Here is a 17472-nt window from a genome sequence, read left to right on the forward strand (position 1 = left end):
TTTGGGCCTCTCTCTTTTTTCTTTTTTCATCTCACACTTTTTTCCTCCTTATTACTTTCCTTGCTCCTCTCTGCCTCTCTGTGTCTCTCCCTTTCTTTCTCCTACATTTCCGTCCTTGCTTCCATTGTTATGTTTCGTTCTTTCCTCCGTCCCTTCCTCCCTTGTATCCTTCCTTCCTTCCTTCTTATGATCTTTCTTCCTTACCCTTTCCTTATTTCTTCCTCCTCACTGCCTTTCCTTCCTCTCGTGTGTGCAATTCCTTCCTTCCTTCTTTCCATCATTTGTTCCTTATGAACTTCTTCCTTTCTTCCTATCTATCTTTATTTCTTCCCCTTAATTCCCCATTTAGACCTTTCCTTAGTTCTTCTCTCCCTCCTCCCTTCCATTCTTCCTTCCTCCCATATGTTTACTTCCTCCCTTCATTCCTCTCACCATTTCTTTTGTCAATCTTTCCTTTTTTCCTTGCATTCTTGTTGTTCATCCCTTCATAATTTATTTCTTTCCACCTCCTTCCCCTCATTCTGTCGTTCCCTTTTAGCTCATTCCTAAATACCTCATTTGCTTTCATCTTCTGCCTTCCTGTCAAACTCCCGTCTCTCTTCTCTTGCTTCTTCTCACCTGTCACTTCTTCCATTTCCTTCCTTCCTTCTCATGATCTCATAACATTTTGTTCCTTTCTTTCTCTCCTTTGCCCTCTCTTTTTCCCTTCCTCTCTGTCACTCTCCTTACTTCTTTCCGTCCTCCTCGCTGCCTTTCTTTACTCTCTCCATTTATCAAATCTTTTGCTGCTTCCTGCACGCCCCCAGTCTTTGTTTTCTTCTGCTTCTTTTATTTCAATCCACCAAATGTCCGCCTGTCGTTCCATGCTTCGTTCCCCCCGTCATTTGTCCCTACCCTTACATCCTTCTTTCCTTCACCGACACTGCTTTTACTCATTTCCTTCTCCGCTGCCTTCCCTCCTCTCACCTGGCAAACCCCTCGCATCCTTTAATCCTGTGTCACGGTTCTGTCCCCAGCCTTCCTCTCATTTAGTTCAATCCACTGTTCTTTTCTCGTTCTGCTCCCGTTGTCCCTTCTTCTGTCTTTCACCCCAGCCCCAGCCTCCCCTCTCCTCCCTACATTTCTTATATCCAAAGAAAATCACTAATCAACCCTTCCAAACAAACACAGGGCTGTCCAAGGATTTTATCCCTGTGAAGTCAACACACTGGGTAGAATTTGGATTTTAATTGCTTCCCCATAGATCCCTGCCTCACAGAGAAACTGGGTTAATTGCATAAGAAGAGAGAGACACTTTCATTGATTGCTGCCAGCCACAGTTACTGCAGCCTGCGTAGTGCGCCGTTGCAGGTTATTTAGTCACAGACATGGAGGAAATGTGATCGTCTGGATGCCTGGCTGTTTTCTGCGAATGATGACATCAGTTTCAGAAAGCTTTTAAAGTGTCAGTTCTGCAAAGCCGACCTGACAGGATCCTGTGTACTTCCCCAGCCCACATGTGTCAGCGTCGGTGTTGTGGCTGCGATGTACAGGTTCATCACACTTAGCAGAGTGGCTTTGAGGTGAAGGGGGGATGAATTATACAAACTCAGTCCTCAGCCGTTACTCTTATTGCTTCCTTTACTTATTTAGGTTATTCCGTCTTTTTCCACATGCAGCTGGTGGGAATGAGACATTCAGCGCACACACGCACACACACACACTCACACACACACACACACACACACACACACACATACGCGCACACACACACACACACACACGGCTCTGCAAGAATCAATCACACCTGCAAACACATGTTTCCTCCTCCTCATTCTCTTTCCTCTTTTCTTTCTAACTTTCTGTTCTCAGGTCTTTACATCCTCTCTCCTCCTTCTCCTCTTTCCTTACTCTCTTGCGCTCTTTCTTCTGTCAATTTTTGCCCCCTCCATCCTGTCTTCATCCCATTGTTTGCTCATTCCATCCTCCATTTCATTTGCCCCCTCTCATCTTCCACTTCTCCCCTACTCTCTATCTCTCTTGTCACATCTTCAGTTGTTTCTCCTTTCCCTTTCATCTACATCTCTACTTCTCCTTCCTTCCTTCCCTCCCTCGTTATTAACATCCTCTGCCTTTTCCCTGTCCTCCTATCTTTCCTCATCCCATTTCTTTTTTTGGGTGCCTGGCTTCATCTTTCTGCTACCCCCACAGCCTCCTTCATTTCGTCTTTTCCTCTTGGTAAACGTAGACGGCTCTCACGGAGCCTGTGATAGCTGGAGATGAGGTTAGGGCCGTGTCATTCCCCCTAGGACTGACGCCTGGCACAGGGTCCTCGTGGAATATTCCCTCAAATGACGTCAGAGGCTCAGGATAATAATACCTGTTTTATGGGTTGAGAATCCCAGGGCCGTGTGAAGGACAAACAGGGTGAGCAGAAAACCCAGACAAACCGTAAACAATGTTTCCTTGGCATGTTCGTTCGAATATTGTATTAGTAGAGATGTGAGTGGACTCACAGGGGATTTGATACGGTGTTATCAAGCTTCCATATACTCCGGAATGATCAAAATATTTTGCAGACATCCTTGTTTTTCACTCACAACTGATCCTTGCTAACACACGATCATTCACAGTGAAAATCTCTGTAAATCACTACGGAAGACATGCACAGTGTACGAAGCCTCTCTAGTCATATTTATTAACCATCAGGTGTTCACAACAAACACAACGTAGACAGTTGTAAACATAACAGCAGATATATATATAGACAATAATGAGCCATGTGGCATATAGTCATAGAAATAGCTAGCGGTTGCTTTTGGAGCTACACAACTTCAGACAATCTAATTTCTTAACTCTCCTATTATCCTTGAGGTCAATTTGACCCCAGTCAATGTTCATCATTCAAAAAATAAGCGTAGAGGGAAGGTCAACTCACTGGTAGCAAGGGGTTATTTATGTAGTCAGCAAATAAACAAAGTGCCTGACACAAAAACTTGGTCAACAAGTTTATGTAAATCATTTTCTTGAGGGTAAAAAGTGTTATATTTGAGGATAATAGGAGGGTTCAACAAGACTTATTAATGATTCATGTTGGATGATAAAAAAATTGTAATATTTGCCAACATGACAAAAAAAAACAAAAAACCCATTTTGTGTTAAGTTCAGTTAGTCAGGTGCTTTTCAAAAGTCCAAAAAAAAAATTCAAGTTATTACATTTTTGTACAAAATTGTATTGGGCATCAAAATGATTTGACATTTCACCTGAGACCAGAGCAGGCAGACACAACGGTTAATAGAAAAGAAATGATTAGAGATGATTAGAAAGAGATTAGAGGACAGGAGCTTGGTGGCAGAGAAGAGAGAGTAGAGGACATGTCCATATAGCCTGTAGCAGCCTATAGCAGCATAACTAAGGGATGGTCATGTCCAGCCCTAACTATAAGCTTTGTCAAAAAGGAAAGTAGAGATGGCGTCTGCCTCCCGAACCCAAAGTGGGACCTGGTCCTGCAGGAGAGGAGCCTGACGGCAGAAGTTTTCAAACTCTAGGAACCATTTGACAACAATACCACAAATAGCACTTCTGCATTAAATAACTCGCTTAATTATTATTATTATTTATTTATTATTATTTTTTTTTTGTAGAATATACAGTATTTTATCTGTGGAATTCATTTGTGTTTTTTGAGGAGAAACTGAGCTTCTGTATATCAGGCAATTGTGGGACAGATGTAAATTCTACAGATAGCAGTAACAATAACATGATAGGTATAACAGCTAATAACCCATATTTGCATGTTCTCCAACTAGGATCCACATAAAAATCTAAAAATATAAAGCTTGTTAAGCTGTGTGAGTAGAAATACTCATAAAACACTATTAGATTAGATTCTTTTTAGTGATGTACACTGTAATACTTTAATAATGAAACAAATCTCGTTAATACGTTTGTTAAGCCGCTGAGTACCGCTGTGCTGTAGCTTGTTTTTATTTTACTCACATAATGTTGCTATAGTATTGTTGATCTATTTAATCCATATGAGTTTGGATTTGGCCTTTATAAAATCACACCCACTGGTTTGTAGCCCATGTGTCCTCTCCAGAGAAAAGAGACATTAATGTTTTGTTAAAGGTCAGAATTAAACACTTTTAGGTTGAAACAATATGTCTACAAAATGTTGTTCACAGATAACATTGCTACCTTAAGAGAAAAGACAAAGCTATTTTGTGTGAATGCAGGTGTTTGACCTTAATCAATACTTAAATAACTAATCTATATGAAGGTGAAAACCGTAATGTAGCATCATAAAGCGAACATCCATATTAATAACAGATCAATAATTTCGTACTCAAGGAAATCTTATCTCCTTGTCAATGGACTAATCTTCTCCTTGTCAATACACAGAGTCCTTGCCCAGAGCAGGACAGTCTCCCGTCTATCACATTAAAACAGACTAATTGATGTGCCAAATAAAGACCTTCCAACGGTGCACCTCCCACACACACACAGACACACTTCCATGGTATGAATTTTAATAATAGCCAATAGAATATTGATGTGATCTCAATGTGTCAGTCTCCAACATATTGAGTAAGTGGAGGGTAGCTCTCAGTGGACTGGTTGGATTACGCCGTAATGAGCTGCAACTAGCTGATTCCGCTCTATTCTGTCATTTGGTCATAGCTTTGAAGTTACAATGTTATTGGACAGATTTAATGGCAAAGAATGCATTTCGACTATATTTATAGGCCAACGTTTAACATGCAAGGAATTAGATCAACATTAGTGATATTTTAAAGCATGTATTTTTGGGGAGAAGGATACATTTGAGGCTGTGATTGATGAGTTTATAATGGATTTTTTGTTGGATGGATGTTTTTGTTTTGGAATGTGCTACAGTTATTTTATGAATTTAATGTCTTAAACCGGCTTCAAGAGTGCACAAGATAAAATAATACTAAAATACCCAGTAATTTCTGGTCCACCTTTTCTGGTGCTCTTTGTGATTATGATGAAACTGCAGATGGGCTCATTCTTAGCTACTATTAGCTATTACTGCTGCTCCCCACTCCTTGGTGTGGGAAGTGACCAGGTCAAAGCATGCTCTGTATTTTTGGAAAAACACATTCCATGAGAGCTGAGTGACAGACCTAGGGTCATGGTGTGGTAATGTTAGATAACAAAAACAATTAGAGTACAAAGGACTGTGGTTGAATTTTTTGTTGACTCAGTGTTTTAGTTATCTAACTTTTCATGAAAGTCGAATGTGTTCTGTGTCTGTTACCTTCCCTAGCTTTCAACAGTTTTTTTGCTTAGGACACAAACTTTAGTGCTGTTTGTTGGCACTGGGTTGTGCCAGTTGTAATCATCACTCCATGTTCTCCATGTTCGTGTATCATTTGATTCCTAATACCTGGAACATACCTAGCTCAGCATCCACAGCGTGGAGTGCTGCTGGAACACTGACGCACAGCTGAACACAAAATAGAACCATATCCTCAAGAGGGAATAGGCCTAGTTTCTGTGACAGGAGGACAATAAATCTGTAAGGCACATGAACCACTGCGATGAAAGAGATAAAACATCAGTTCTTTCATTTTTGTGCGTTGTTTTTTTTCTTTGAATAAAAGCGAGATGCATTGTTTCCTTTGCTGATATCTTGTGAGAGTGGGTGTGCTTGGAAATCTTTCCTAAGAGATCTGTGAATGAAATATGGGGAAATATATAATATGCTTTAACAAACCGAGTTCAAAGAACAAAACCAAACTTGACAGTCAAACAAAATCTTTTACATCCACGTCATACACTGGCTGATGAAACTGTAATGGAGACTCCTCTGTGCAGCTAAGTGGCCTTTTTTTTTTGCCTTTTCTGACTGAGCTTTGATCAGAAAATGTCGGGATGATGAGATCCGTGAAAAACTCAGCCTCCTACATCTGTTTATGAACTTGTCCCAAAACTGTCACGGTGGTTGATGAACAGTAGCACGAGCTCCAGGGAGCTAAGGTCTGAGAGCTGGATTGCATCAATCCCTTACTGAAGAATATTTCAGTGGCCCATGTAACTCATGTTAACCTGCATCACAAGCTCTAAGTCAAGGCTGTTGTTTCTCATGCTTGCGTCATTGCAGTTGAGACAATGATGTGTGGTAAGGCGGTGCCTGGGGTTCCACCATATGTTTCCATTACAGAATCCTGTTGTGTTACAGTGTGTTTCACTCTGTATAGGAGTTTCTGTTTGATTGATGCAGATACAGTTTTCTTGCTATCCCTGACTGTACACCTAAACTAGAACCTCAGGCAAGAAGCTGTCATAAAGGAGCCACATGTGTGCTTCACATTATTGTTTTATTGGCGAGTGATTCTGTTTATACCCTCAAGTTTCATACACTAATGGATTTTTTTTTTATATATATACAAATCCTTGGCCTACTTATAGTGCGTGTAATAATGAGATGTATCCATCTGTGAAGTCCCCAGTATTCACACAGTCAGTGGTCTATAATGTTCTCATGCACCAACTGTGGAAGTTCACAACATGAGAAATGCCGTACTGCCTGGAGTCATCTCCTTTTCATATAAATTATACCAAGAAATTTAATTCCGCACAAAATATCAAATGGACAGTGTAAAAATGATTGATTACCTTGAAACTAAGGATGTCACAATACCTGGCATTTTGTAATCGGTATACACAGGGCCCATACACATGCACAGTAGAAGTTGTACTGACTAGTAAGTTACATGACACCACAGGAGTCCTATCTGTCTGTCTGTCTGTCCATCCATGACATGTCATGGTGTGGTTGTGTTTTTTGTCCTTGATGTCACTGAATGCACCATGCTGAAAATGGAAGTTATTATTATGGTGAGTTTAGAGTTTTCTGAGTGAGAGTTGCATAGTAGAAGTGTCTGACTGATGGTGTTCATGGTGTAGCTGTGGGCTACAGTCGACAGTAGCTTTGTTCAAGCCTCAAGAAACTTGCCGAAAAGCTGTAGCTTCCATTGTGTGAGTTGCAACAATATATATTCAGATTAAGAATATAAACTGCCTTGTTGCAAAGCATTACTTTTTACTGTGTTTTCATTACTAATGTCGACTCGACTTTCACTACATAATAGTTGACGTCAAAAAATCTGAATTCATTCAACCCATAATGTTAGCTGATGACCTTGACGTTATTGAGCAGTATCCAGCTCGCACTGAGGGCTATTGTTAGCAATAACATTGCCCTTTGTGGATGCTTTGAATGGAGCATTGCTTCAACAGAGGCATCTGTTGCAGTTCACAAACACAGAAGGCAACATTCCAACATATGGGTATTTTGATGTTATAGTGTTAAACATAACTTAGCTCTTACCTTGAATTCTGTGTTAAGGTTCACAAGCCCGTTTAGATAAATTTAAGTATTTCTTCCTTTCGTTCAAAATGCTCCTTGATATTGTTTGCATTCTTCTAGCATCTGTTTCTCATCCTTGGTCTTCTAACTGAAATGCCAAGAAAGAAAAACAACAACAAAAAACTACTCTAGTAAGTGAAGTAAATAGATAACATGGCTAAAGGCATTGTCACAACAACTGAGCAGCTACTTGAGAAAGTAAAACTGCACTATAGGATGCAGCACCATCCTATAGTGCAAATCACTGAAAGTGTAATGAGTTAAGCTGATCTTTAAGGGTTTAGCTGGGTTGAGATGGTGAATCCAATACCCCTCTGTGCAGAGCAGTGTGTTCAACATATCACCACCTGTTGGATTCTGTATTACTGTTTGTAGAGATATGCAAATGTCCTTTTGGAAAGCCTTTTCTTTTTAATTGTTCAGTTAACCGTCCTTACATATATAAATCCCATATGCCCTTGCATTTTATAAAAGATTTGATGTTGTACTTCTTGCACACATGGACATCTAAGCTCAATAGCATGGCTACTAAAGAGACAGTTCAAGATACTGTTTAAGGAAAAACAGTTTTTCAGATGTTTATACCTCAAGTGTGAGGAAAATCTGGTGCAACAAAGCTAATTATTTCATTGATTGCACTGGATTGATTTACATGCCAGTGTGAAAAGGGCTGTTGATGCTGCAATAATAACCTGCTGGGAGAATGGAAGGAACAGGAGTATGTCTCACCGTCCAGACTTGAGCATGTTCATATTATTCCAAAATGACAGGCCTCGTTATAGGCACACATAGGCACACACACAATAGAAATTCAATTAGCTAATGGTGTTTATATCATATTTCAGGTTCAACAAGTTAAAACCACTTTTCAATTAGCTGAATCAAATGTTCTGATGCTGGATTGTATTATGCTATAACTGCACTTGCAACCAAAGGCTCGCTACTGGGAGTTTTTTTTTTTTTTTTTTTTTTTTTTTTTGCTTGGAGTACACATCTACTTCTAATCTGTGGGGCCATTAAAGGCTCTGAGTAACTAATGAACTTACTCTCTGCAGCACCTTTGTTTTTTACTTTCCCTGTAAGTAGAGTTAACAGAATCAGATGTTGATTTGAGTCAGTGTGATACTGATACTAGCTACATGCCTGCCTGCGTGTTTATAGTTTCAGCTGCTGTTGCCAAGAACTGATAAGGTCAGATCACAATACTGACAGAATTACTGAATGCGGGTGTTTCTTATTAAGGGCACTGCATTAGATCAGCTGCTTGTAAAAGGAGAGACTTTGGGCAGTGGAGGAAACGTTTACTTATCAGATGCAGGTCACTGAACAAGGAAATCAAAAAGAATAATTTTATTAGCATACAAAAACAATTGCTGCAAATAACACATCCAAGTAACTATGCTTAGAGCAGTGGGCAGCCATGCAAGGTGATCAGGGCTGACCTGGGGGGTATGGGTCCTTTTAGGCGGATTTTGAGTAATGTTCATTTGACAATCTTTTATTCAGTTTTGCTTTGTCGACACAAAATGAGTTGCCAAGGGCAACAACAACAACAGTGACACTCCTTGATGGCAGCAGTCATCACCAGAAGGAAGCCCCTTTACACACACACACACACACACACACAAAAAAAACAGTTTAGGAACAACTCAAAAAACATGAAAAACTGGACAAGGTGTTGACATGGCCTCCAAATTCACTAGATCCCTAACTGATCAAGTGTCTGCAGGGTGATCCACAGAGGCCCCTCCCCTCAACCCAAAGATCCCCACTAACAGCATTCTGTTTTCTGACAAAACAGGACCCCCCCAGAAAGCCAGAGTCCATTGAGTCCCAGCGGTTTTGGAGGTGTAAGGGAGACCTACACAATATTAGGAAGGTGGTCATAATCTCTACATACTCTGTCTGAACTCATTGTTGTGATGTTGAGACATTTACAAAGATTACGTTTTAGTCGCTGCTTTCACACTGCTTATCCATGGAGTTAACCCATCAGCTCTTCATTATCTGGAAGGATAAAATCCTGCAGACCCAGCTCATATTGGTCAGTTACTATTGACACAAAACATTAGAATGAGAGAACAATGTGATTGCAGAAAAATATCAGTTACTTTGATGAGTCCTGACAGTTTTGGAGGAAGAAGGTAGACCTACACAATATAAGATGGTCATAATGTTATGCCTGATCGATGTATGTGCATGACGTTAAGGTGTCACCATAGCATTTGGTGTTTTTTCTTTTTTTTTTTGTGATTACACTTGAAGAAATTTTTCAAAGGTATTGACATTAATGTCCCTCCAAACTCATCATGGACTCTAAGGGGTTTTGCTATAATCTGAATTAACGTGTCTTCATTTAACAGAAGCACCTTATTAAAAGTTAACTGGTGGGATTTCTTGGGGCCACCAGCTGTTCCACATGACAGCCTCCCCACACCACAAACATGGTGAAACTTTGATGAATCTAAAGTATCAAATGTGTTGTGCTTTAACCCCTTTATGTATGTGTGATATCTAGTATTATCACTGCACTGTAGGGCATAACATTTGCAACCCTTGAGTGAATGTGTCCCAGATTTTGACTCTTATTATTTGGGAGACATTGCATCTGTTAGAAATCCCTAATACAGATATGACATTTTTGTATTGCACTTACAACAACACAAGAACAATCCTACAGTCTCTACACATGACACTCAGCACTGAAGAAAAAAAATGGTCTTGAAGTGATCATGGACCTCTGACTGTTCAAATTAAAACACAGATTTGTTGTTGGTTACCTGGCTGTCGAGACAAGAACCCTGCCAATCACGTGTTGTTGATTATTGATCTGTATCTACAATCAAACAAATCTGTCCCCAATATCAGCACAGCTGCAGTATTTATATTAATTGAAATGCTTCCAGAGGAGCAGCTAAGTGATTAGATGAACAAGAGAAATCCAAATAATTAGCCTACACTGGCGTAATTACCCATCAAACTCGTGAACAACAATTACCATCAAACATTCATTTTGTCATCTCATCAACCTTAGCCAGACAAGGACGCAGGCTGCCAAGACGCTGAAGCTTTTCAAACTTTACTGAAGTGCCAAGTAATTTCATGGAGACGTACTGAAAGTATTCCAGCGACTCTGTAATTACGCGCGATGTTGTGGTTACCACTCAACTCCAAAGGCTTCAGACATCACGTGTTGTCGTGCAGAAGTGGAGTTTAATTTCATTTCAATACAGGAATGGCCTTTCAGATGGTTATTTTATGGATGAATAATCTTGGTATTTGCAGGATTGATACAATTTCCCTCCGAACAAAGTGAAAGAGAAAATGTAATCAGAGCGGTTCAAAGGAACAGGTACATTGTAAAGTGGAAGTGCCGATAAAAGAAAAACCAAAAACTAAAAAAAGAAAATCTCTGGCAACGTGAGATGGAAATCATTGTTTCCCAAAAGCATTTCAGCTCACAATCGCTCCTGAGCAGTCACCAAAACCGTATCAAAGACTTAAACAGAATGTGAAATTAGGGTGGCATTAGGTCTTGACGAATCTCTGCGTTTACCCCTTTTCAAAACTGTGAAGGGGAAACTTTAGCTATCATCAAAAGCGCGCTGGCATCCATCTGAAAAAAAAAAAAAAAAAAGAAATTAAAAATAAGCCTTCCTTGATTAAAAAGTATTGATTGAGAGTGGAAGGGCAGCTGGGTTACTTTCTTTAAGTCACGGAGTTAGAACAACCTAACTTCCAGTTTTCTATGGATCCGTGAACTGCTTTTTCTGTCACACTCTGACAGTCTTTTAAAAAGGACCATCCGTGATATTCACCGCGAGGAAGATTCAACGGCATTTCAGATACGTGTGACGAAGTCACCATAGGGAATTTCTCTCTCTCTTCTGTTTTCTCCGCGTTTGATACAAGTAGGAATACATTAACATGAAGAATGATTAGAATGTAGATGCATGTATTCAATAGGAACAGACAGAGGATACATTATGCAGCCTCCACAGTCTCTTGAGTAGTGCTTCGAGTAACAGTCGTAGGATGTGCAGTTAACGGAGAAGATTGGACAGCTGTTGCGTCTGTCAGAGCCGATATGACTGAGAGCCTCTCGTCTATCTAATGTGTTAAATACGTCTGTTAGAACTGATGTGTTGTCGCCTGTCAGCCTCCAGCTGTCCTCAGATGCACCCTCCTTCAAAAAAGTTATGGATTCAATATGAATTGTGAGGAAGTTAAGATGGAACAGATCGGTATTATTCAAAGGTTGGTTGGTCTGTTTTAGGAAGAATCTCAGTCATCCAGGTCGTGTTATATCCAAAAAGCTGGAATCAAGGGCAGAGTTTGTTGAAGATTTTTCACACTCCAGTCTGAAGATGTGAATGTGCGAGTGGTTTATCTTCGTTGCAGAGTCATGTTAGAGTCGTGCAAGTTTCTGAGCAACACTCATGGGTATACCATATGTCAACCCCAACTCTCCACAAGACATTTAGAACTGCTTCAGTGCTTGGTGAGTGGGGAAATGTCTTTAAGAAACCCTTCAAATCCAGTTGCTGTTGTTTCCGTGTGTTTTGTCGTACATCCTGCTGAGCTGCAGCTGCTCGGGGAAAGGTCACTGGACTATCGCAGGGCTAACACAAGGAGAAAGAAAAACATTCATGCTCACACCTGTGGCCGGTTTAATTCGCCAATTAACCTAAGGTGCATGTGGGAGGATGCATGCAAACTCTACACAGAAAGCTGCAAAGCATGCTGACATCCACGACCATTTAAGCACCATTTGAGGTAGTTCAATAAAGACAGATAATTGGCCAGTAAAGACCGAACGTCACTGAGAGAAGTGGATTAGAAACGCCATCAAAGAGCGGAGTCCAAGTTGAAGTTAGCACATAGGGACTTGACTGCCTGGAGTCCAGACACTGAGATTGAGGCTGATGGAGACTTCAGATGAGACCCCCTGGACAGCCAAGATGAGGTGGAGATGTGGAGGACAGGGGGGAGGAGGGCTGCATGAGAGACGGTATGAAAGCCAGTCTGACAGGATCGCAGTGAATTTGCAGACAGGGGATTGGGACGGATTGGCCCAGAGAATGTGGCAGTTATTTTGACAGTCTGCAGAAGCGATGAGGAGAATGGAGCGGTATAAATAGCCCAAATTGACCATGAAGGGAGAGAGATACAATCTTTGTTATTGAACCTTTGCCTAAGCTTAATTTGAAAGGATCTAAATTCGATAGAGATTTAATTATAATGTAATTTACTGATTACATTACATTCACCAGAAGATTAATTCGTGGGTACACCATGGACATTACGTCTTGAGGTTGACAGCCTGCCCAGAATGAAACTATATTTGCTCCAACGATAATGCAAACGCAGCACATAGTGACATAAGAGGACGTTCCTCCAGGACCATGGAGCTACAGGGAGACATGAGACTAAGTTCAGTACAGGGCATGTGCAAGCTTATGCAGACAATACAAAGCATGACCGTTGCAGAATGGCGCAGACAGCAGTGCAAGAATGAGACCCAGTGAAAAGACAATAAAATACAGACGGTGAAAAACACTAAAGAGACAGAGCACCTATAAAGAGACGTCATACAAAACAGAGAGAAGCGCCGACTAATAAGCAGACTATCACAGTATGAGTTAGGCTGCATGTAAACATGTGACTGATTCGCAGCGTAATAAGATGCAAAGATGTGTCCAAAGAGTGGACAGGTTATGAGTATAGGTTAAGCTGCTAAGCAACAGCATAAAGTCAAAGGTGAAAGTAAGGTAACAGTTTGGATGGGCTCATCTGGTTGGAAAATGAGTCCTGATAACTTGAATTTGAAAAAAATAAATAAATAATCAAGATAAAAATGAAAGTGTCAAATGGGGACAGTATTCATTAATTTTTATGATCATGGGGGTTTTCAATTATACTTAATAGTGTAATGAGAATAATATAACCCAAACTGCTGCCTGGGTTTAATGATGCAAAATGAGTGTCACCAGGAAAACATTGTTTTCTAAACATTGCTCAGCACAACAGGTGACCATTCAGATTTCACAGTCTTAATTACATTGCAAGCAGTATCACCGCTGGATGTACGTGCTTGTGGAATTTGACACTGTGATGGAAGCGTTCACACTAACGCCTACCTCAGAAATGGTTCAACTGTTTCACTTCGTAAACTTAATTCGTATTTATTTATTAATTTATAAGTGCTTCTTTTCTTCATCATTCTGCCCCTGAAAGCCATGGCAGAGACCGGACTAGGATGTGAAACCATTTCCAAAGCACAGTAACCTTGATAATGATGCTTTCCAGTATGATCAGGGACTGACTAGGAACTCAGGAATCACTCTAGCAGAACTTCATAAGTCCTTGGAAGAGATGGAGAACCCTGAGGGAATAACCCCCTTTCAGGCCTTTATCTAGAGAGATGCCAGTAAATTAGGACATGTGACAGCCTGGAGTTTGCCAAGTAGATTTTAAAGAACTAAAAGAAAAAGATTCTTTGGTCTGAAGAAGAAAATTGGGCTCTTTTGGCGCAACACCAAGCACTACGTCTGGTAAACAGCAGACACTGCTCATTACTTGGGCCAGACCGCCCTGTGCAGTGAAGCGTGGAGGAGAAAAGCTCCACACCGGGGTGATGGTTCACTTTTCAGCACCCTGGCAATGACAGCTCTGGATGGGCTGTCTTTAGGGACCCAACCAAAGTCCAGGCCTAATCCCATAGAACATTAGCAGAAAGGCTTGAAGGTAGCTGTTCAAAGACACGTCCCCTTCAGTCTGATGGAGCATGAGAAGAGAAAAGGAATGGGGAAAAATCTGGGAAAGAAAAGCCTGTAGAGACTTGTCTAAGATGAGTCAAATCAGTAATTGCTGCTGAAGGTCCGTCATCACAACACTAGAGGTGTTAATGCTCTCAGTCCATGCTTCTAGTTTCGTGTTTTCACTTCATTTAGTCATTCTGATTAACTGGGTTAGATCAATTCTAAAATTTTATACATTAAAAATTAACATTTACAAAATAAAAGAGTATAACCACTCATTCTGGGGAAAATATTTCAGTATTTGGAAACAAATTGTGAGTTAATAGTGACATCTTGAATACATACATTAACTGTGTACAGCAAACAGAAAAATATGCAGAAAGTATATTTACTTTATGTAAATATGACTTCAGTAAATGGTGTCTGGTCTGGTCTAGATGGGTGCTACATGTCTAAGCAACATCCACATGAATTAATCCCAGGTCCAAAAGCTTCCCAGCAGAACAATGAATTGTCACAAGATGATCAATGTGATTCACTTCTCCTGTCAGTGGTCATAATTTTATGCCTCATTGGTGTATGTGAGATGGATGTGATTTCCACCGTGACAGGGCGTCCCTTATAAGGAAGAACTTTTTATGTACAGGAAACAGGAAAACCTAGACTTGTCGAGGACAAGGATGCACAGTTTTTCTTCTTCTCTACGAGCTCTGATGTGAGCTGAGTTCAACAGTTCCTGTTTCCTAATAATCTATGCTGTTAGGAATGATGTTGAAAGCTGTTTCCAAAAATAGTTATTTTTAATGTGGTTCCAAAAAAGGGTAAAACCAAAACAAAACAAACTGTAATGTGATTTTTATGCATCATTTACTCAGGGATACTGACTAAACTTGTCATGGTTGTGAGTTTGGAGTATTTCCTGTGACCCTGTTCGGTTTCTATCGTGTTTCCTGTTTGCTTTGTAAAGTTCTTCCTTGGTGTTTCTTGTCTTGAGTCTTTCCTTTCCTTTGATTGGTGGATTGGTTTCTCGTTGTGTATTCCGCCCTCATTAGTTTCACCTGTGTCCACATGTATATATAGCCGTGCTGGTGGCTTTGTTCTCTGTCGTGTCGTCTGTGCTTTTCCTTCTGTTCTGTTCTGTGAGCGCACCTGTTGGTTTCTTGTCTTCCCAAGTTTTCGTTTTTGTCCTTTCCTTTCCTGTTTTTTTTTTAGATTATTTTTTTCTGTTTGTGTTCTTGCGTTACACTGCCCCTCAACTGCAGCCTGTTTTGTTACTGTTTCGTAGTTTTCATTGAATTTCTTCTGTTCCTAGCCCTTTTAGTTTAGACATTTACCAAAATACCAAAAAATCTGCACACACACGCAAAAATAAAGTCCAGAAGGTTAATGAAAGGAGCAAAAGAAAGGGCCTTTTCTTGTCTACAGCATGACCTGCACTGTTGACAAGTCGCTCACTCTCTGCGCTTGTGGACTTGTGTACCGAGGTAGACTCGTGGCGCTTGGGCCAGAGAGCAGAAAAGCAGCTTTTATTGTCCTGCCAAAATAAACAAGTGGCTGTCCGCCTTGAAGGATGACTGGCTCTGATAAGTAGATGCTGTTCTGTGATGATGCTTGGCTGCTGACCCCAGAATACAGAGCACGTACGAGGCCAGTTCTACTCGCTTCCTCTGAGAGCGCAGAGCCGCTACGTTGCGCAGCTCCGGTCGAAAGGCCAGGACCTCACAAAGCAGACCACGTATCTTTGGCCTCAGACCACTTTTGTTGTGTGCCGCAAAAGTGATCTCCCCCAATTTTCGCATCACTTTTCTTATTGAAGTTGCGGATAAAACTATTTAGACTGAATATCGTTTGATATAATCCATGGTCAACTGACGGAGCCCCTTCATATTCTGTGGCTGTCTCTGACTACTCGTAAATAAATGTGGAAACATTCACAGAAAATACATACATTTAGATACATTTCCTAGATTTAGTATTCAAAAAGAAAGCGAGGCACAACACTGTTCTTTTTTTAGTGCGTAGTTCAGTGAATACTGACTAAACCTCCCATGTTTTATTGATCAAAAGAGCTAATGATAGAGGGATGTGTTTTTCTCCATCTAATTACCCAACAACATATATTGTACTGCCAGACAACAAAAGTCCCGCATCATGCAAATGTAGAGCAACTTTTTTTTTTTATTATTTGCCTCATCAGAGGAGCTCACTCCGTGCTGCTGCCGGAGCTAAATATAGAGCCAGCCTTGTTTCTTCGTTCATGTCTCTCTGGGGTGTTTCTGGTATTTTTTATTTATTTATTAATTTTTTTTTTTTTCCTTTTGCGCTTCAGCATCTTGTTTTCGCTATCAGCAGCTGGATTTACAGCAGTCGGCAAAGGGAGTGCGACATCTTATCAGCAAACATCAGAGAGTCATCAAAGAGAGCGAAAGCAGTTCAGGCGTATTTTTACTGACTGACAGCATTGTTAATTTTTAATATATTGCAGAGGGGAGGGGCAAAAAGTTGAACCGATGTGACGCGGAAGGAACAGCGGCCCGGCATGTAATTTGCATGCCGGTTTGTTGGGTACGAGGCACTTACGTAGGGGAATTTTGTTTAACGGAACGCAATTTACGATTCAGCGCCAAGTCAGCGCTCAGGCAGCAAGTGACGGATTGACAGAAAAGCATTCCAATGCATTCCATATCATATTTGCATTTGAATTATCTCCTGGTTTAAACTGAACGTGTCTGTTATCTCTGTTGTGTAAGGAATTCAGTATTGATTCATCGGTTGTATAATATCAATAGAATTAGTATCTCCTTTAACAGTGGTTACCAAATGTGCAAAAGAAAGTCCACCCTGATATTCTGCAGAGCGCCATAGCCACAGAGAGCATGCAATATTATACAATATTCATAGAAATAAGCATAATGTTATAAATTGGCAAAGTGTTCCTTCAGAGCTGAGGAAGTAGCAGAGCCCAAAGTCCGACCTTTACCTTAGTATCATCGTGATATGTGTTAGGGGGTGACTGAGTGAATAAGCCTGCAAATAAAAGCAAGTGTAGTTCCTTTTTTATTTTTCTGGACTTGCCTTTAGTAGCAGGGTAAAAGAGCTCATAAGTCTGGTGGGAGCTGAATGTTGTCTCACAGTTCCCTTGCTTTCAAAGAAGCTAGCTAAGGTATCTGATCATCTACCTGGGCTCCTTCTCCCGGAGGATTTCCATGTCCTGCTGGTGGGAGACCGATGGGAAGATCTGGTTTGGGAAGACCTTGGGATACCCCCGGACTGGATGGGAGATGCTGAGTTGAGGGTAGGACTGACATGCTTAAGGATGTTACATAGTCCGC

The 17472-nt window shown here is 40.7% G+C and overlaps 1 protein-coding gene across 4 annotated transcripts in view; it reads left to right on the forward strand.

Moving 5' to 3' along the window:
- The window catches only part of LOC125023896 (leucine-rich repeat and fibronectin type-III domain-containing protein 2), a 135721-nt gene that overhangs the window by 46596 nt on the left and 71653 nt on the right, over positions 1–17472 (forward strand). The gene's annotated exons all lie outside the window — the stretch shown is intronic.

The sequence above is a fragment of the Mugil cephalus genome, chromosome 17, assembly GCF_022458985.1.
Source record: "Mugil cephalus isolate CIBA_MC_2020 chromosome 17, CIBA_Mcephalus_1.1, whole genome shotgun sequence".
NCBI classification, from domain to species: Eukaryota; Metazoa; Chordata; class Actinopteri; order Mugiliformes; family Mugilidae; genus Mugil; species Mugil cephalus.